The sequence below is a fragment of the Mustelus asterias genome, chromosome 16 (assembly GCF_964213995.1).
Source record: "Mustelus asterias chromosome 16, sMusAst1.hap1.1, whole genome shotgun sequence".
NCBI classification, from domain to species: Eukaryota; Metazoa; Chordata; class Chondrichthyes; order Carcharhiniformes; family Triakidae; genus Mustelus; species Mustelus asterias.
This window is the reverse complement of record NC_135816.1, coordinates 94,928,391-94,950,944: the sequence shown is the minus strand read 5'-3', so window position 1 is coordinate 94,950,944 and position 22,554 is coordinate 94,928,391. Positions and strand designations below refer to the sequence as shown.

The following is a 22,554-nucleotide window of genomic DNA, read 5'->3' as shown; positions in this document are numbered from 1 at the left end:
CTTACTTTTTGCCTCTCTCTCTTTTTGAATAGGGGCATCACATTAGCGTGTTTCCAATCCACCGGGACCTTACCAGAATTCAAGGAATTTTGAAACATCACAAGCATTGCATCCACTATCGCTGCTGCCAAATCATTTAGTACTGTAGGTTGTAGGAAATCAGTCCCCGGAGACTTATCTGCCTTTACTCCCATTAGTTAATACTCTCTCCCTAGTGATGGTTATTGCCCAAAGTTTTGTCTGTACTAATGACAGTTTTCGGAAATTTTTCATCATGCTCTGCCGTGGAGATGGAGGGAAAATATTCGCTTAGTGCTTCTGCTATCTCTGTGTTCCCTGGTAATATCTCACCAGTACCATCCGCTAAAGGACCAACACTTACCTTAGCTATATTCATCCTCTTTATGTACTTCTGGAAGCTTTTGGTGTCTGTGTTTATGTTTTCTGCTAGTTTCCTTTCATAGTTCATCTTAGCTCTTTTGATTCTATTTTTAGTAGCCTTTTGCTGAACCTGAAAGTTCTCCCAATCCTCCAACTTGCCACTAGCTTTTGCAGTTTGGTATGTCCTAGTTTTAGCCTTTATGTCCTCTTTGACTTCCTTGTCTAGCCATGGAACATTTTTCTTCCTTTTACAATTCCTCTTCCTCTCAGGAATATACTTTAATTGCGAGGTATTGAATATCACCCTGAACATCCACCATTGTTCCTCAACTGACCTGCCCTCAGTTATTTGTGCCCAGTTTACTTGGGCCAACTCCTTCCTCAACTCTATGCAATTACCTCTGCCCAACGCTAAAAATCTGGTAGGGCACTCTGCCTTCACTAGCTCAATCTGAACCTGAAATTCGAGCATGCTGTAATCACTCTTTCCAAGAGGATATTTGACAACAAGACTATTTATCGATACTTCTTCATTACGTAATACTAAATCTAAAATAGCCTGCTCCCTGGTTGGTTCTATTACATATCGCTCTAAGAAACAAACCCTCATACATTCTATGAAATCTCCCTCGGGGATACTTTTGTCAATTTGATTAATCCAGTCAGAATGCAGGTTAAAATCACCCATAGTTACCATTGTGCCCTTCTCGGAACAAAAGAACAGCAAAGAACGTAGAAAATTACAGCACAGAACAGGTCCTTCGGCCCTCCAAGCCTGCACCGACCATATTGCCCATGTGAACTGAAACCCCCTACCCTTCCGGGGACCATATCCCTCTATTTCCAAACTATTCATGTATTTGTCCAGAGGCCCCTTATAGTCACTATCATACCTACTTCCACTACCTCCCCCGGCAGCAAGTTCCAGGCACCCACCACCCTCTGTGTAAAAAGCTTGACCTCATTCTTTCTTGGTTCATACTATGCCCCACTTCGGACCTATTGCTCGGGGGCTTGTAAATTATTCCTACCAATATGTTTTTTTTCCTTTGTTTTTTTTAAAATTTCCACCCAGATTCATTCAACATGTTGACCCCTAGTGCCAATATCAGCTTAATACAGCCTTGATGTCATCTTTAACTAATAACGCAACTCCACCTCCTGCCCTGTCTTGTCTATCCTTTTGGGCATTCAACTCCCCGTCCTGGTCCTCCTGTAATCCCCACTAAATAACACCCATTTATCTCTATTGGTGTCGGCAACCATTGACCTTCTTCCGAATACTGCGCATTTGGTACTGTGATTTAAATATGCCCTACTGGTTTGCCCTTTCCCATGCAGGATTTTCTTATGCACTATGATTTTCTCACATTTTGGCATCCTTTAGTAATCTGATGCTCGTTTGACTGGCACTGCCTGTTCATCCTGTTGACCTTTATCTTCTCCTCATATTATATTCTCTATTCGAGAATAGATTCTCCATTTTACATCAATCTTTAGCTTTCTGCTGCGTTTGATTCTTTCTTGAAGATATAGCAGTTCTCAGAAATAGGCTTTCCCAATACACTTTAGAAAGTTTTTTGTTTTGTTTCTGTGAAATTACCTTGTTGCTCAATATGTCCAAGTTATGTGTGGGATCGCAGTCAAAACTTCTCGTAAATGTGCTCTTGAATTGCAATCGTTAAGAGTCTTTGAATATGGCTCCAGGGTGTGTAAACTATTTCTAGCAGTTATGCAAATACAGGTAATATGGCTTCAGAGAGTGTACACAGAGCATGTGCTGGATGCAAAAAAATAGCAAGCAGCCTGGAATTTCGGTATGTTGGAAAAGACTAGAGCGACAGATGGGTAATATCATCACCAGAGATAAACACAAAGGAAAATTATCTCACTGTAAATACCATACAGTTGGCTGCCCTTTGAATTGGAGGGTAGTAAGGACAGGCAATAAATGCTGGCCCAGCCAGCGACAGTCACGTTCACATGATAGAGACAGATGATGTCTATGGAAAATCATACTGTGCATGTGATGTACTGGGCAGCCTTGCCAGAATAATTCTAAATGCAGCAGTTGTCATGTAGAAAGATCATTCTTTAAATGTCATGTAATTGTGAATAAGAAAATATGTTCAGTCTATGTTTTCATCTTTCTTCATCTGAACAGATTTAAGGATTGTTTTGAATTACTATTGTCCAACTGTTGGAAAATACGATTAAGAAATAGCTCAGTACGCAATACTACGTTAAATGAGCACTTAAGTTTGGTCTCATTCTGTGGTAAATTTTGTAGATTCACCTGAGGACTAAAAGATGTAAGGAAGCTCATACAGCAATATTAAGGCAAATGGGAGAGATGTTGCCGAAGGTTTCGTCCTGCACTCATCAGAGCAAAAACAAGAACTACAAATAGTCATAAATTTTATACCAAAGGAGAACAAAGTGCAGATTGTTCAGCAAGAGTGCAGATTGATAAAGGTATATGTGTGCGATTATGACAGTAAAGATTAGTAAATGGGTGCGTCAGTGATTCTGACATTCTCTTCTCGAGGGCAGATTGGTAATGCATATCTTTGATTAGATTTACTATTGTTACATGCATTGATATACAGTGAAAAGTATTGTTTCTTGTGTGGTCTACAGAAAAACCGCGCCATACATCAAGAAAAGGAGAGGGTGCAGACTGTAGTATATAAGTCATAGCTGGGGTGTATCGTAATAATGCATTGTTAGATAATTTAAGTAGTTGAGTAGGGTTCTCGAAGCAAAGAACGAGAGCAAAAGAAAGATTTAGACGGTATGCTGGATGCAACTCGCAAGAAGTTGCCATGCTCCGGCGCCATCTTAGAACATAGAACATAGAACATTACAGTGCAGTACAGGCCCTTCGGCCCTCGGTGTTGCGCCGACCAGTGGAACCAATCTAAAGCCCCTCTAATCTACACTATTCCAATATCATCCATATGTTTATCCAAGAACCATTTGAATGCTCTTAATGTTGACGAGTCCACTACTGCTGCAGGCAGGGCATTCCACGCCCTTACTACTCTCTGAGTGAAGAACCGACCTCTAACATCTGTCCTATATCTCTCACCCCTCAATTTAAAGCTATGTCCCCTTGTGCTAGCCAACACCATCCGAGGAAAAAGGCTATCACTATCCACCCTATCTAATCCTCTGATCATCTTGTATGCCTCTATTAAGTCACCTCTTAACCTTCTTCTCTCTAACGAAAACAACCTCAAGCCCCTCAGCCTTTCCTCATACGATTTTCCCACCATAACAGGCAACATTCTGGTAAATCTCCTCTGCACCCTTTCCAACACTTCCACATCTTTCCTATAATACGGCGACCAGAACTGTACGCAATACTCCAAATGCGGCCGCACCAGAGTTTTGTACAGTTGCAGCATGACCTCCTGGCTCCGAAACTCAATCCCTCTACCAATAAAAGCTAACACACCGTACGCCTTCTTAACAACCCTATCAACCTGGGTGCCAACTTTCAGGGATCTATGCACATGGACACCCAGATCCCTCTGTTCATCCACACTACCAAGTATCTTACCATTAGCCCAGTACTCTATATTCCTGTTACTCCTTCCAAAGTGAATCACCTCACACTTTTCCGTATTAAACTCCATTTGCCACCTCTCAGCCCAGCTCTGCAGCTTATCTATGTCCCTCTGTAACCTGCCATTTCCCTCTGCACTGTCTACAACTCCACCGACTTTAGTGTCTCCGCAAATTTACTAATCCATCCTTCTACGCCCTCATCCAGGTCATTAGTCGCAGGCGAGACTGCGGATAGTTGGGAACCTGTCTCGGGGGCAGGGAATTCATATGGTGTTCGTGGAAGTGGAAATGACTAGGGTTGGGAAGCATTTTCCGATCAGGGCCATTGTGATCTCCTGGACTCGTTTCGATCGCCTCAGGGGGTCGGAGAGGAATTTCCCAGATTTTTTTTTTTCCCCATATTGGCCCTGGGGTTTTTCACTCTGGGTTTTCGCCTCTCCCTGGAGATCACATGGTCTGGAATGGGGGGGGTGGGGGTGAGTTAATAGGTTGTAATGAACAAAGCATCGTAGCTGTGAGGGACAGCTCGGTGGATAGGATATTGGTATGTAGATAGGCTGGAAAATTGGGCGGGGATCCTGGATTCAGGATTCAATCCCGGACCGGGGAGCGGCGCGGGCTTGGAGGGCCGAAGGGCCTGTTCCTGTGCTGTATTGTTCTTTGTTGTTCTTTGTTGTTGTTGTATTAATAAAAATGACAAACAGCAGTGGCCCCAAAACAGATCCTTGCGGTACACCACTAGTAACTGAACTCCAGGATGAATATTTCCCATCAACCACCACCTTCTGTTTTCTTACAGCTAGCCAATTCCTGATCCAAACCACTAAATCACCCTTAATCCCATGTGTCCGTATTTTCTGCAAAAGCTTACCATGGGGAACCTTATCAAACGCTTTGCTGAAATCCATATACACCACATCAAACGCTTTACCCTCATCCACCTCTTTGGTCACCTTCTCAAAGAACTCAATAAGGTTTGTGAGGCACGACCTACCCTTCACAAAACCGTGCTGACTATCCCTAATCAAATTATTCCTTTCTAGGTGATTAACGTCAGCTTAACGTCTGTAGTAGGGAAAATGCTGGAATCCATTATTAAAGAGGAGATAGCAGGGCATCTGGATAGAAATGGTTCGATCAATCAGACGCAGCATGGATTCATGAGGGGAAAGTCGTGCTTGACGAACATGTTGGATTTTTATGAAGATGTGACTAGGGCAGTTGATGGAGGAGAACCGGTGGATGCGGTGTTTTTGGATTTCCAAAAGGCGTTTGATAAGGTGCCCCATAAAAGGCTGCTGAAGAAGATTAGGGCACACGGAGTTGGGGGTAGTGTGTTAAAGTGGATTGGGGACTGGCTATCTGACAGGAAGCAAAGAGTCGGAATAAATGGGTGTTTTTCCGGTTGGAGGAAGGTAACTAGTGGCGTGCCGCAGGGATCGGTACTCGGGCCGCAACTGTTTACCATTTATATAGATGATCTGGAGGAGGGGACGGAGTGTAGGGTAACGAAGTTTGCAGACGACACAAAGATAAGTGGAAAAGTGAATCGTGTGGAGGACGGAGAAGATCTGCAGAGAGATTTGGACAGGCTGAGTGAGTGGGCGAGGATATGGCAAATGGAGTATAACGTTGAGAAATGCGAGGTTATACACTTTGGAGGAAATAATAACAAATGGGATTACTATCTCAATGGAAACAAATTAAAACATGCTACCGTGCAAAGGGACCTGGGGGTCCTTGTGCATGAGACGCAAAAGCCCAGTCTGCAGGTACAACAGGTGATCAAGAAGGCAAATGGGATGTTGGCCTATATTGCGAGGGGGATAGAATATAAAAGCAGGGATGTCTTGATGCACCTGTACAGGGCATTGGTGAGGCCGCAGCTGGAATACTGTGTGCAGTATTGGTCCCCTTATATGAGGAAGGATATATTGGCATTGGAGGGAGTGCAGAGAAGGTTCACCAGGTTGATACCGGAGATGAGGGGTTTGGATTATGAGGAGAGGCTGAGGAGATTGGGTTTGTACTCGTTGGAGTTTAGAAGGATGAGGGGGGATCTTGTGGAGACTTATAAGATAATGCGGGGGCTGGATAGGGTGGAGGCGGAGAGATTCTTTCCACTTAGTAGGGAAGTTAAAACTAGAGGACACAGCCTCAAAATAAAGGGGGGTCGGTTTAAGACAGAGTTGAGGAGGAACTTCTTCTCCCAGAGGGTGGTGAATCTCTGGAATTCTCTGCCCACTGAGGTGGTGGAGGCTACCTCGCTGAATATGTTTAAAGCGTGGATGGATGGATTCCTGATCGGTAAGGGAATTAAGGGTTATGGGGATCAGGCGCGTAAGTGGTACTGATCCACGTCAGATCAGCCATGATCTTATTGAATGGCGGGGCAGGCTCGAGGGGCTAGATGGCCTACTCCTGCTCCTATTTCTTATGTTCTTATGTTCTTATAAATCCTATCTCTTATAATCCTTTCCAATACTTTGCCCACAACAGAAGTAAAGCTCACCGGTCTATAATTACCAGGGTCGTCCCTACTCCCCTTCTTGAACAAGGGGACAACATTTGCTATCCTCCAGTCTTCTGGCACTGTTCCTGTAGACAATGACGACACAAAGATCAAAGCCAAAGGCTCTGCAATCTGCTCTCTAGCCTCCCAGAGAATCCTAGGATGAATCCCATCCGGTCCAGGGGACTTATCTATTTTTACCCTATTCAGAATTGCTAACACCTCCTCCTTATGAACATCAATCCCATCCAGTCCAACAGCCTGCATTTCAGTCCTTCCCTCAACAACACTGTCCCTCTCCAGTGTGAATCCCGACGAAAAATATTCATTTAGTGCCTCTCCTATCTCTTCAGACTCCACGCACAACTTCCCACTCCTGTCCTTGACTGGCCCTAATCTTACCCTAGTCATTCTTTTACTCCTGACATACCTATAGAAAGGTTTAGGGTTTTCCTTGATCCTACCTGCCAAAGACTTCTCATGTCCCCTCCTGGCTCTTCTTAACTCTTTCTTTAGGTCCTTCCTGGCTAACTTGTAACTCTCAAGCGCCCTAACTGAGCCTTCACGTCTCATCTTAACATCAGTCTCCTTCTTCCTCTTCACAAGAGATTCAACCTCCTTAGTAAACCACGGTTCCCTCACACGTCTGCTTCCTCCCTGCCTGACAGGTACATATTTATCAAGGACGCGTAGTAGCTGTTCCTTGAACAAGTTCCACATTACAATTGTGCCCATCCCCTGCAGTTTCCTTCCCCAACCTATGCCAGCTAAATCTCACCTAATCGCATCATAATTTCCTTTCCCCCAGCTATAACTCTTGCCCTTTGGTATATACCTATCCTTTTCCATTGCTAAAGTAAACGTAATCGAATTGTGGTCACTGTCACCAAAGTGCTCCCTTACCTCAAAATCTAACACCTGGCCTGGTTCATTACCCAGTACCAAATCCAATGTGGCCTCGCCTCTTGTTGATCTATCTACATACTGCGTCAGGAAGCCTTACTGCACACACTGGACAAAAACCGACCCCTCTAAAGTACTCGAACTATAGCTTTTCCAGTCAATATTTGTAAAGTTAAAGTCCCCCAGAACAACTACCCTGTTACTTTCGCTCCTATCCAGAATCATCTTTGCAATCTTTTCCTCTACATCTCTGGAACTTTTCGGAGGTCTATAAAAAACTCCCAACAGGGTGACCTCTCCTTTCCTGTTTCTAACTCTTGAAATGTGTGTTTGTGATTCTGACATTCTCCCCGAGGGGGAAGATTGTTAAAGGTGTGTGCGTGTGTCTGTGTGTGTGTGTGTGTGTGTGACCCTGACATTCTCCACTAGAGGGCAGATTGATAAAGATGTGTGTGTACAGTCAGAAGTCTCACAACACCAAGTTAAAGTCCAAAAGGTTTATTTGGTAGCACGAGCTCTCCGAAAGCTCGTGCTACCAAATAAACCTGTTGGACTTTAACCTGGTATTGTGAGACTTCTTACTGTGTCTACCCCAGTCCAACGCCGGCATCTCCACATCGTGTGTGTGCATGTGTGTGTGTGTGTTTCTAATATTCTCCAGTAGAGGGCAGAGCATTCTCCACCAAAGGGCAGATTAGGAACTGTGTGTGTGATTCTGACATTCTCCACTAAATGTCAGGTTGAGAACGATGTGTGTGTGTGTGTGAGAGAGAGAGAGAGAGATTCTGCCATTCTCCACTAGTGCGATTCTGACAGTCTCCATTAACGGGCAGATTCGTAATGGTATGTGCGTGTGATTATGACGTTCTCCACTACAGGGCAGATGGTAAATTTGTGTGTATGTGCGTGTGTGTGTGCGTGTGATTCTGAAATTCTCCACTTGAGGGTAGATTTGCCAATGATCTGTGTGTGTGTGCGTGTGATTATGTCATTCTCTCACGCTCACCCCTCTTGCATTCTCTCCCTCTCATACTCTCCTCCTTTCACACTCACTCCCTCTCACAACCACTCCGCCTCGTACTCACTCCTTCTCGCATTCAGTCCCTCACTCACTCACTCAATCTCTCTCACACACTGTCTCTCACAGACTCCCTCTCACACACACTCTCTGTGACACACACACACTCATTCTCGCACACGCTCACTTATTTTGGGGCGGCATAGCGGTTAGCACTGCTGCCTCACAGCGCCTGAATTGAATTCCGGGTGACTGTGTGGAGTTTGCACATTCTCTCTGTGTCTGTGTGCATTTCCTTTGGGTGCTCTGCTTTCCTCTGACAGTCCAAAGATGTGCGAGTGAGGTTAATTAGACATATCAATTATCGTTCAGTGTCAGAAGGGTTTTGAAGCATAAATATGTGGGGTTATGGGGATAGGACCTGGGTGGGATTATAGTTATTAGGTTTGATGGGCCGAAAGGCCTACTTCTGTACTGTAAGGATTGTATTATTCTATGATTTTATGACTGTCTCACTCACTTGTCTCACATACATACTCACATGCATTCCATTAACCTCTCACACACTCCTTCAATCTCTCACATTTGCTCTCTTGCACACTTACTAAGGAATCCGGAATGGTAAGTGTGTTCCAAATAATAATATAATGTCTTCATTTTATATAACGGGCAAGATTTCCATTTCTAAACCAGTTCTTTGTGTTTATCCCCTTTTCCTGCCCTGTGAACGTGAGTTTGCCGAAAGCTAACCAATTTAGCTGCAGGTTATGAGGGTAACAACAAGAGGGAAACATCTATTTGACCTAATCCTCACCAGCCTGCCATTCTTAACAGTAATCTGGGTGCACATGCGCCACATGGCTCAACCTTACCTTCTCAAGGGTAATAATAGGCAATAAATGCTGTCCACGTCAACGATGTCCACATCCAGCAAAAGCAATTTTCGTTTCTCGTCACCTAACCAATTTAAACTACATGCCCTTGCTTCCCCTTGTATTCCTTTTGTGCATCTATACCCCTGGAGGTTTTAGCAGTCTTAATCACAGTCTATTTTGAATGGGTAACAACCGATTTTATTCGTCCAGTTTCATGGAGCAAGACATCATGTCACCATGACGCACCATGACACACAAGTGCTTAGCAGTTAATCATTCATATCTATTTGCAACAGCACATGTGCTCCATTTTGTTATCCTAAAGTTTACGTGCACAGTGACAGATTATAATTGTTATTCCAATAATATTTCCTGCTGTTATATATTTTGCTACGAATGGAACATTGATAATCATATTCAAAGGTTCAGTTCTTCAACAAATCATATTGTTACTCTTTGAGTTGATGTGTAGCACTCCAAGGCGGCCTTCACGACACACGACAACGCAGAATCGCTGAGCAGAAACTGATAGCCAACTTCCGGACACATGAGGACGGCCTCAACCAGGATCTTGGGTTCATGTCACACTATCTGTAACTCCGCACGACTTGCCTGGGCTTGAAAAATCTCACTAACTGTCCTGGCTGAAGACAATACACACCTCTTTAATCTCTTGGCCCTCTGTCCCCTCACATTGTCTGTACTTTTAAGGCTTGATTCCTGTAAAGACTCACATTCCAAACATTATCTTGTAAATTGAGTTTGTGTCTGTATATGCCCTGTTTGTGAACACAACTCCTCACTCACCTGATGAAGGAGCCTGAGACTCCAAAGCTTGTGCTGCCAAATAAACCTGTTGGACTTTAACCTAGTGTTGTGAGACTTCTTACTGTTCTCACCTCAGTCCAACGCCGGCATCTCTACACCATATGTAGCACACGTGCAGACATGTTAAGAATTATTGATCAAACTGTGAAATCTACCTGGACATGATGAAAATAAATAAGGATATTTCATTAACGGGAATCCTATACAGTAACTTAAGTGACAATCATAATTGACTTTGCTTCTGTGCCTTTCCATCAGAGAAAATTAAGTAGGGATTTTTTTTAGAAAGCATTGACCATCACCTCAGAAATTATGGGTTGAAATCCAGAATAAACATATGTTATTTCAGGCCTCACCAGATCCATCAATGCCCGTGAATGTCATATTCACCATCGTAATTCAGCCAAGAATCAACCGTGAATCGATCAAACTGCATTGGGAAAAGAGTTGTCAATCGGACATTTAAGCACGCTGCTGCTGGGGGAGGTGGTAGTGTGGGGTATTGTCGCTAGAATCGTAAGCTAGTGACCCCGGGTCATACTCTGGCGACCTGGATTCGAATCCCCAGCATAGCAGCTGGTGAAATTTGAGTTTAATAAAAATCTGGGATTAACAGTCTAATGAGTACCTTTGTCGATTGTTGTAAAATCATCATCTGGTTCACTAATGCTATTTTAGGGAAGGAAATCTGCTGTCTTTACCTGGTCTGGCCTACATTGAACTCCAGAGTCACAGCAATGTGGTTGACTCCCAGTTGCCCTCAGGGGTGGGCAATAAATGCCGAACGAACAAAAAACATGTGGCTTCAAAAAGGTCAATCAAAATTTGGCTGCGTCATCATTTGGGGCATTTTGTTTCATTCATTCGTGGGACATGGGCGCCCTGGCTTTGCGTGGGTTCCCCTGGTTCAGAGGGCCGTTCAGAGTCAATCAAGTTAGTGGAATTTGCTTTGATTTGACACCACAGATTCATTTTGATTCAGTTGAGTCGATTTATATTAGCACCGCACTGACAGTTACTGGTCTGCAGATCCACTCACTCATTGTGAGTGAAATTAGGATAAAATAAACGGGATGTATATTGTCCGATCATGCTTTTGTGGGTTATTTGATGGAGATATCCAAATAAGCCAAAATCCATACTAACCCCATATAGGCTCAATTATGTACAAACAAGTGTTTGTTCTATTCTGTTCTTAACATTTAGCTTTGTAAATGCTTCACCCTATTTCATAACAACTCAGCTGTGAAAATAATTGGTTCCACGTGTCAGCTCCGTTATTTTGTTCAAGGCTGAGTTGGGCAAATGACTGAATATCGAGGAATCAGGGACATGATTGGGGAGTACAATTAAAGAAAAGATCAGCTGGATCATGGCAATTGTTGAATGGACAAGCAGCCTCGAGCACCTAACAGCTGACTCCTGCTCCCATGTCTAATGCTTATATAGTAGGAGTTTTAACAACACCAGGTTAAAGTCCAACAAGTTTATTTGGTAGCAAACACCATTAGCTTTCGGAGCGCTGCTCCTTCGTCAGATGGAGTGGAAATCTTACTCTTACTCTGTTCACCCCAGTCCAACGCCGGCATCTCCACATCATAACGCTTATATGCCAGATCTACTTATTTGCAGGCACTCAGTAGTACTTGGCAGGGAAATAGGAACCAGCACCTTGTGAGTACAGAATTGCAGAAATTTTTGCTCATTTCCAGTGAGATGGGATGCAGTACCAACAGTATCTAAAGTTCATCAGTTGCCCAAGTCGCAACCCGTTCACTCCGCAACACAACTAGCTCTCCGTATTTACCCTTTTCCAACTTCACCTGGACTCCCTGCCTCCTCTGCCCTGTGAGAGAAACATTCGGGCCATATTTCCAAAGAGAAGTCTGTCCAACTTGAAACACCTCGTAAGGTGGAATCAGAATTTCAGCCTCTCCTGGAAAACATGAGTATTTTTCGATGCTGGTACCGTACAGAGTGCTTATCTCGAACAAGGAGTTGGAGTTTTTTAAAAATACTTTTCCAATTCAATCAAATCAAGTCAAATTCAGAGTCTCAACAAGTTGAGACATTTCCGATCCAGGCTGACAAGACAGGGCAAGCGACCATTTACCCTGTCCTGGGCCTGGTCGATATGAGTCAAGCTGATTGGAGAAGGGAAAGCAATTCCTCCTCCAAGACTTGATCTCATTTGCATCTTAGCCAAAAGGCCGAGATACCGCTTTTAAAAATTGCTTCATATGAAACATATGAAGCTTCGATGTAACCTAATGACCTCAACCAAGTGCAGCATCCGCATAACTACACTTGATCTTAGCCAAAAGGCCGAGAAGCGATGTTGGAGTTTTTTTTTATACTTTTCCAATTCAATCAAATCAAATCCAATTCAGGGTCCCAACAAGTTGAGACATTTCAGATCCAGGCTGACAAGACAGGGCGGGAGACCAAAACCACCCTGCCCTGGGCCTGATCTACATGGGCCAAGCTGATTGGAGAAGGGGGAGGATCCTCCTCCAAGACTTGAGCTCATTTGCATCTTAGCCAAAAGGCCGAGATGTCGCTTTTAAAAATTGCTTCATATGAAACACATGAAGCCTCAGTGTAACCTAATGACTTCAACCAAGCGCAGGCGATCCATACTACACTTTTTTTAAATTTCAAAAATATACTTTATTCACAAAAAAAAACTCTCCGATAAAACATTGCAAAATTACAGATCCAAAAGTCATAAACAGTGCAAAAAAGAATCATTTTTACAGTACAATACCGTGCTCATTTACAAAAACATTACATTCCGTTACATTTCATTTCTTAAAACTATATACATGTGTCAGAGTTTACTGTGTGCCGTTATTTTTCAGGTTGGCACACAGTTACGCAGGCCGAGGGTATTCTGCAGTTACCCGGCCCTCGGTCTGCCTTGGTTGAGATGCTTTACACGGTGGCCTTTCCCCATTGTGCCTTGGCGGCGGCTGCCCCAAGCTTGAGCGCGTCCCTGAGCACGTAGTCCTGGACCTTGGAATGTGCCAGTCTGCAACACTCGGTCGAGGACAATTCTTTCAGCTGGAAGATCAGCAAGTTTCGGGCGTCCTTCACCGAGTTGATGACCCTCCAGCAGCAGTTGATATTTGTCTTGGTGTGCGTCCCGATCCATACTACACTTGATCTTAGCCAAATTGAGGTCAAGGACACCGTCTTTAGCAAGCGAGGAAGAAGCAAAGGAGCCAAATCGCATCTCTGATCCCTCCTTACCGTCAGCCAGCTTGCTACCCCATCTCTAGGTCATCTCTGCTGAACTTGTGGAATCATTTTTTAGTTTCTCCAGGGCGACCGTGAGCAGATAATAAAAACTTTTGAACTTGAATTTCTTCGCGTACATTTCGTCAGTGACTCCGAACAGTCTAACTTCCTCACTGAACTATTCTGTAGAATGAGTTGTCTTCGGGGAAATCTGCAGTATACGCGTAAACTGCTAGCGTGTCTTTTTTTATACTTTTCCAATTCAATCAAATCAAGTCCAATTCAGAATCTCAAAAAGTTGAGACATTTCCGATCCAAGCTGACAAGGCAGCGCCTTCACACCTGTCTTGGGCCTGATCTACATGAGCCAAGCTGATTGGAGTAGGTGCAGACTCACTCTCCTTTTTCTTAAGTTTAAAGTGGAAACCAGAAGTGGGCTGCTAAGGAGTCTGGGAAGGGTTTTTATTTTAACTTTAAAAGTCAGTTACCTGGGAGGTTCCCCCTCATTGTTCCACTGGAGCAAGCAGAGGTGGAATGATTGGAGGCAGGAGTGCTGGTGAGAGATTGATTGAATTATTTATTTATTTAATTAGTCAGTTAGTGTGTGTTTTTTTTGGCCTTTACTTTTGTTGTAGTATTTTTCTTAAGTTTAAAGTGGAAACCAGAAGTGGGCTGCTAAGGAGTCTGGGAAGGGTTTTTTAAGAGCGCGAAGTATAAAAGGTAGGCTGCAGTATACAGCGGGCAGCGTCGGGAGCGGGCAGTGGAGTGTGTGGGAAGCAGAGTGTGAGCTATAAGGGCTTTGGCTCACAGGGCTTAGGCAGAAAGGGTGAGGCAAGGTAAGTTATTTTTATCCAAACCTATAGAGGATAAGGGTAACTATGAGTGATAGGCCAGTTCGGTGCTTCCGGTGTGGGATGTGGGAGTTCCTGGAAACACCTAGCCTCCCGGAGGACCATATTTGCGGCAGGTGCGTGGAACTGCAGCTCCTGAGGGACCGCGTCACGGAACTGGCGCTGCAGATTGCTGACCTTGGTCTAGTCAGGGAGAATGAGAGAATAATTGACATGAGTTATAGGGAACTAGTTACACCGGGGCATCGGGAGGAAGACACGTGGGTCACAGTTAGGAGGAGTAAAGGTCAGAAGGGTAATGTACCAGAGAGTACTCCAGTGGCTGTCTCTCATAATAGGAAGGGCTCGGCGACAGGTGTGAGAGGGGAGGGGAGTGAGCAATTAGTGGAGGGGTCACCTGTGGTTGTCCCACTCCAAAACAAGTATATTGTTTTGGATAGTGAGGAGGAGGATGACTCTCCAGGGGTAAGCCACAGTGACCAGGTCACTGGCACAGAGTCAGGCTCTGTGGCCCGGAAAGGAAAGAGAGGGGTTAGGAGAGCGATAGCAGTGGGGGATGCGTCGGTTAGAGGCACAGACAGGCGATTCTGTGGGTGAGAACGGGACTCCAGGATGGTAGTCTGCCTACCTGGTGCTGGGGTAATGGATGTCACTGAGCGGATAGGAGGCATCTTAAAAGGGGAAGATAAAGAAACGGATGTCATTGTACACATTGGTGCAAATGACGCAGATAGGAAGAGCAGGGGGATCCTACGAGAGCAATTCAGGGAGTTGGGAAATAGACTAAAAAGTAGGGCCTCCAGGGTGGCCATCTCTGGGCTGCTCCCAATGCCTCGTGCCAGTGAGGCTAAGAATAGGGAGTTAGTACAATTGAATGCTTGGCTAAAGGACTGGTCCAGGAGGGAGGGCTTCATTTTCCTAGATCAATGGGAAGTTTTCAGGAGAGGATGGCACCTGTACAAGAAGGACGGGTCACAACTAAGTTGGAAGGGCACGAATATCCTGGCTGGGAGTTTTGCTAGTGCAGTTCGGGGGGGTTTAAACTAGTATGGCAGGGGGGTGGGGATCAAAATATTAGGTCTACAAGTGTAGAGGCTGGGGGCGAGCTTGGGGCTGGGACAAGGCTGGCAAAGAAGAAGAGCACTCTGGGGGAGGATGACCTCACTGGACCTGGAGGTCTGGAGTGCTTATACTTCAATGCAAGGAGCGTAGCAGGTAAGACAGACGAACTTAGGGCCTTAATGCTCACGAGGAATTTGGATGTGGTTGCGGTGACAGAGACTTGGTTGAAAGAGGGACAGGACTGGCAGCTGAATATTCCGGGGTACAAGTGTTTTAGGCGAGACAGAGGAGGGGCCAAAAGAGGGGGGGAGTAGTTGGAGAGCATATTACAGCGGTGCAGAGGGAGGACAATTCAGAGGGGTCGTGTAACGAGTCACTCTGGGTGGGGCTTAGAAACAGGAAGGGCGCAGTCACTATGTTGGGGGTATACTACAGGCCCCCCAACAGCCCGAGGGAAGTGGAAGAACGGATATGTCAGGAGATACTGGACAGGTGCAGGAAAAATAGGGTTGTTGTAGTGGGAGACTTCAATTTCCCTGGTATAGACTGGAAATCGTTGGGAGCTGGGACTCTGAATGGGGAGGAATTTGTAAAATGCGTACAGGAGGCTTCTTTGGAACAATATGGAGATAGCCCGACTAGAGAGGGGGCTATACTGGACCTAGTACTGGGGAATGAGCCCAGTCAGGTCTTCAAAGTTTCGGTAGGGGAACATGTGGCAAATAGTGACCACAATTCTGTTAGCTTTAGGATAGTGATGGAAAAGGATGAGTGGTGTCCCAAGGGTAAGGTGTTGGATTGGGAGAAGGCTAACTTTAGTGGGATTAGGCAGAAATTGGCAGCTCCTGATTGGGAGAGGCTGTTTGAGGGTAAATCCACATCTGGCATGTGGGAGTCTTTTAAGGAACAGTTGTTAGGGCTACAGGACAGGCATGTGCCTGTAAAAAAGGACAGGAAGGGTACGATTCGAGAACCGTGGATAACCAGGGAAATTGAGGGACTGGTCAAAAAGAAAAGAAAGGCGTACGTTAGGTCCAGGCAGCTAAAAACAGAGGGAGCTCTGGAGGAGTACAAAGAAAGTAGGAAGGAACTCAAACGGGGAATTAGAAGGGCAAAAAGGGGTCACGAAATGTCCTTGGCAGACAGGATTAAGGAGAATCCCAAGGCATTTTATTCATACGTTCGGAACAAAAGGGTAGTCAGGGAAAAAATCAGACCTCTCAGGGACAGAAGTGGGGAATTATGCTTGGAGCCCAAAGAAGTAGGGGAGATCCTAAATGAATACTTTGCGTCGGTATTCACAAAGGAGAGGGATGTGTTGACTGGGAGTGTCTCGGACGGGAGTGTTGAACCGTTGGAGAAAATCTCCATTACAAGGGAGAAAGTGTTAGGTTTGTTAGAGAATATAAAGACTGACAAATCCCCAGGGCCTGATGGAATCTATCCAAGGCTGCTCAGGGAGACGAGAGATGAAATCGCTGGGCCTCTGACACAAATCTTTGTCTCGTCACTGGACGCAGGTGAGGTCCCAGAGGATTGGAGGATAGCTAATGTGGTCCCGTTATTTAAGAAGGGGAGGAAGGATAACCCGGGTATTTATAGGCCGGTGAGCTTGACGTCCATGGTGGGGAAGTTGTTGGAGAAGATTCTTAGAGATAGGATGTATGCGCATTTAAAAGAAATAAACTCATTAACAATAGTCAGCATGGTTTTGTGAGAGGGAGGTCATGCCTCACTAACCTGGTGGAGTTTTTTAAAGAAGTGAGCAGAATGGTTGACGAGGGAAGGGCCGTGGATGTCGTCTATATGGACTTTAGTAAAGCGTTTGACAAAGTCCCTCATGGTAGGCTGGTGAAAAAGGTTGATCTCATGGGATAAAGGGGGAGGTGGCTAGATGGGTGGAGAACTGGCTTGGTCACAGAAGACAGAGGGTGGTAGTGGAAGGGTCTTTTTCCGGCTGGAGGCCTGTGACTAGTGGTGTTCCGCAGGGCTCTGTATTGGGACCTCTGCTGTTTGTGATTTATATAAACGATCTGGAAGAAGGTGTAACTGGGGTGATCAGTAAGTTTGCAGACGACACAAAATTGTCAGGACTTGCAGATAGTGAGGAGCATTGTCAGAAGCTACAGAAGGATACAGATAGGCTGGAAATTTGGGCAAAGAAATGGCAGATGGAGTTCAATCCTGATAAATGCGAAGTGATGAATTTTGGTAGAAATAATGTAGGGAGGAGCTATACAATAAATGGCAGAACCATAAAGGGTGTAGATACGCAGAGGGACCGGGTGTGCAAGTCCACAGATCCTTGAAGGTGGCAGCACAGGTGGAGAGGGTGGTGAAGAAGGCATATGGCATGCTTGCCTTTATAGGACGGGGCATAGAATATAAAAGTTGGCATATGATGTTGCGGCTGTATAGAACGTTGGTTCAGCCACATTTGGAATACTGCATCCAGTTCTGGTCACCACACTACCAGAAGGACGTGGAGGCTTTGGAGAGATTACAGAAAAGGTTTATCAGGATGTTGCCTGGTCTGGAGGGTCTTAGCTATGAGGAGAGATTGGGTAAAATGAGGTTGTTCTCCCTGGAAAGACGGAGGATGAGGGGCGACCTAATAGAGGTGTATAAAATTATGAAGGGCATAGATAGGGTGAACAGTGGGAAGCTTTTTCCCAGGTCGGAGGTGATGAACACAAGGGGTCACAGGTTCAAGTTGAGGGGGGCAAGGTTCAACACAGATGTCAGGGGGACGTATTTTACACAGAGGGTGGTGGCGGCCTGGAATGCACTCCGAAGCAAGGTGATTGAGGCGGACGTGCTGGGATCGTTTAAGACTTATCTAGATAGCCACATGAACAGACTGGGAATAGAGGGATACAAACGAATGGTCTAGTTGGACACATGAGCGGCACAGGCTTGGAGGGCCGAAGGGCCTGTTCCTGTGCTGTATTGTTCTTTGTTCTTTGTTCTTTGACATTTTCTTTCTTTGGACTCATGGTGAATAATCACTGAAACAACTATATGATGACATAAACAAGTTCCATCCCACCATCAGTCTCACCATGGACTACTCTCCAGAATCGTTTGCATTGTTGGATACACGCATCTCTATCAAGAATGGTCACCCCAGCACTTCAATGTACCACAAGCCCACGGATAACCTCACAATGCTCCACTTCTCCAGCTTCCACCCTAAACACATTAAAGAAGCCATCCCCTACGGACAAGCCCTCCGTATACACAGGATCTGCTCGGATCTGCTTGGAGGATCGTAACAGACACCTCCAGACGCTGAAAGGTGATCTCATAAGAACAGGATATGGCGCTCGACTCATCGATCAACAGTTCCGACGCGCCACAGCGAAAAACCGCAATGACCTCCTCAGAAGACAAACATGGGACATGTTAGCTTAACATCCGTAGTTGGGAAAAGTTTGCTTAACATCCGTAGTGGGGAAAAGTTAGCTTAACATCCATAGTTGGGAAAATGCTGGAATCTATCATTAAGGAAGAAATAGCAGGACACCTGGAAAAGAATGGTTTAATCAAGCAGACGCAGCTTGGATTCATGAAGGGAAAGTCATGTTTGACTAATTTACTGGAATTGTTTGAGGATATAATGAGTGCGGTTGACAGAGGGGAACCGGTGGACGTGGTGTATTTCGATTTCCAGAAGGCATTCGATAAGATGCCTCACAAAAGGTTACTGCATAAGATAAAGGTACACGGACTTGGGGGTAAAGTGTTAGCATGGATTGAGGATTGGCTATCTAACAGAAAGCAGAGTCGGAATAAATGGGTGCTTTTCCATTTGGCAATCAGTGACTAGTGGCGTGCCGCAGGGATCCGTGCTGGGGCCTCAACTATTTACCACATACATCGGCGATCTGGAGGAGAGGACCGAGTGTAGGGTAACAAAGTTTGCAGATGACACAAAGATGAGTGGGAAAGCAAATTGTGTGGAGGGCACAGAGAGTCTGCAGAGAGATTTGGATAGGCTAAGTGATTGGGCAAGGATCTGGCAGATGGAGTATAACATTGGTAAGTGTGAGGTTATCCACTTTGGAAGGAATAATAGTAAAATGGACTATTATTTAAACGGTGAAAAAATACAACATGCCACTGTGCAAAGGGACCTGGGGGTCCTTGTCCATGAATCACAAAAACTCCGTTTGCAGGTGCAGCAGGTGATCAAGAAGGCAAATGGAATGTTGGCCTTTATCGCGACAGGGATGGACTATAAAAGCATGGAGGTCTTGCTGCAACTGTACAGGGTACTGGTGAGGCTGCAGTTAGAATACTGTGTACAGTTTTGGTCCCCTTATTTAAAAAAGGATATATTAGCTTTGGAGGGAGTACAGAGAAGGTTCACCAGGTTGATTCCGGAGACGAGGGGGTTAGCTTATGAGGAGAGATTGAGTAGACTGGGCCTGAACTCATTGGAGTTTAGAAGGTTGAGGAGAGATCTTATACAGACATGTAAGATAATGAAGGGGCTCGACAGGGTAGAAGCAGTGAGGTTATTTCCACTTACAATGGAAACAAGAACGAGGGGACATAGCCTCACAATACGGGGAGTCAATTTCGAACAGAGTGGAGGAGGAACCTCTTCTCCCAGAGGGTAGTGAATCTTTGGAATTCTCTGCCCAATGAAGCAGTAGAGGTTACCTCGTTAAATGTGTTTAAGTCACAGATAGATAGATTTTTAACCATTAAGGGAATTAAGGGTTATGGGGAGCGGGCAGGTAAGTGGAACTGAACCCAATATCAGATCAGCCATGATCTTATTGAATGGCAGAGCAGGCTTGAGGGGCTAGATGGCCTACTCCTGCTCTTATTTCTTATGTTCTTATGTTCTTATGACATGGTGGACAGAGTACCCTTCATTGTCCAGTACTTCCCCGGAGCGGAGAAGCTACAACATCTTCTCAGAGCCTTCAACATGTCATTGATGATGACAAACATCTCGCCAAGGCCGTCCCCACACTCCCACTTCTTGCCTTCAAACAACCACACAACCTCAAACAGACCATTATCCGCAGCAAACTACCCAGACTTCAGGAGAACAGTGACCACCACACCACACAACCCTGCCACAGCAACCTCTGCAAGACGTGCCGGATCATCGACACGGATGCCATCATCTCACGTGAGAACACCATCCAACAGGTACACGGTACCTACTCTTGCAACTCAGCCAACGTTGTCTACCTGATACGCTGCAGGAAAAGATGTCCCGAGGCATGGTACATTGGGGAGACCATGCAGACGCTACGACAATGGATGAATGAACACCACCAATCACCAGTCAAGAGTGTTCTCTTCCTGTTGGGGAACACAAAGAACAACAACGAACAAAGAACAGTACAGCACAGTAAACAGGCCCTTCGGCCCTCCAAGCCTGTGCCGCTCCTTGGTCCAACTAGACCAATCGTTTGTATCCCTCCATTCCCAGGCTGCTCATGTGACTATCCAGGTAAGTCTTAAACGATGTCAGCGTGCCTGCCTCCACCACCCTACTTGGCAGCGCATTCCAGGCCCCCACCACCCTCTGTGTAAAAAACGTCCCTCTGATGTCTGAGTTATACTTCGCCCCTCTCAGCTTGAGCCCGTGACCCCTCGTGATCGTCACCTCCGACCTGGGAAAAAGCTTCCCACTGTTCACCCTATCTATACCCTTCATAATCTTGTATACCTCTATTAGATCTCCCCTCATTCTCCGTCTTTCCAAGGAGAACAACCCCAGTCTACCCAATCTCTCCTCATAGCTAAGACCCTCCATACCAGGCAACATCCTGGTAAACCTTCTCTGCACTCTCTCCAATGCCTCCACGTCCTTCTGGTAGTGCGGCGACCAGAACTAGACGCAGTACTCCAAATGTGGCCGAACCAGCGTTCTATACAGCTGCATCATCAGACTCCAGCTTTTATACTCTATACCCCGTCCTATAAAGGCAAGCATACCATATGCCTTCTTCACCACCTTCTCCACCTGTGTTGCCACCTTCAAGGATTTGTGGACTTGCACACCTAGGTCCCTCTGTGTTTCTATACTCCTGATGACTCTGCCATTTATTGTATATATAACACTTCAGCAGTCACGGGCATTCGGCCTCTGATCTTCGGGTAAGCGTTCTCCAAGGCGGCCTTCACAACACACGACAACGCAGAGTTGCTGAGCAGAAACTGATAGCCAAGTTCCGCACACACGAGGATGGCCTCAACCGGGATCTTGGGTTCATGTCACACTATCTGTAACCCCCAGAACTTGCCTGGGCTTGCAAAATCTCACTAACTTTCCGTCTGCAGAGAATACACATCTCTTTAACCTGAGCTTAACCCTCTCTCCACTCACATTGTTTGTACCTTTAAGACTTGATTACCTGTAAAGACTCGCATTCCAACCATTATTTTGTAAATTCAGTTTGTGTCTTTATGTGCCCTGTTTGTGAACAGAACTCCCACTCACCTGATGAAGGAGCAGCGCTCCGAAAGCTAGTGGCTTTTGCTACCAAATAAACTGAGTGGGAAGTAGAGCAGTGAGACTCAGGGGGCGAGATTAGTTTTGTGGGCGGAGTAACAGTTGATAGATAATTAGGGGGTGGGTCATGCTGTAAGGACATAATCTCAGCGGGCGAGATTAGAATAGGGGTGGGGCGATGCTGTGAGTGAACCAAATACAGAAAATGCTGGAAGATTTTAGCAGGTCTGGCGGCATCTGTGGGGAGCGAACAGAGCCAACGTTTCGAGTCTCGATGACCATTGTTCAGAGCTCTGATGCGGAGAGCTAATGAAGGATCATCTAGACTCGAAATGTTGGATCTATTCTCCCCCAGTAAGAAGTTTAACAACACCAGGTTAAAGTCCAACAGGTTTATTTGGTAGCAAAAGCCACACAAGCTTTTGGAGCCCCAAGCCCCTTCTTCAGGTGAAGGGTTTACCCCAGTCCAACGTGTTTACCCTAGTCCAACGCCGGCATCTCCACATCTATTCTTATCCCACAGATGCTGTCAGACCTGCTGAGATTTTCCAGCATTTTCTGATTTAGATTCCAGCAACCGGAGTATTTTGCTTCAATTGGAATGGGATGGTGAGGATTAGAATGGGGGTGGGGCCAGTCTGTGATGACGCACCACTAAATGGGCGGGATTACATTGCGGGGCGGGGCCATGTTGCGATGACGCATTAACATGGGCGGGATCAGGATGGAGGCGGGGCCCAGCTGTGATGACGTATTACAAACGGGCGGGAGTTGAAATGTGGTGGAGCCATGCTGTGATGACGCAATAACATGGGCGGGATTAGGATGGG

The 22,554-nt window shown here is 45.6% G+C and overlaps 1 pseudogene; it reads right to left on the bottom strand.

Moving 5' to 3' along the window:
- Positions 1–12,225: 12,225 nt before the first annotated feature.
- On the bottom strand, positions 12,226–12,427 carry LOC144505701 (U2 spliceosomal RNA; annotated as a pseudogene).
- Between the last annotated feature and the right edge of the window lie 10,127 nt (positions 12,428–22,554).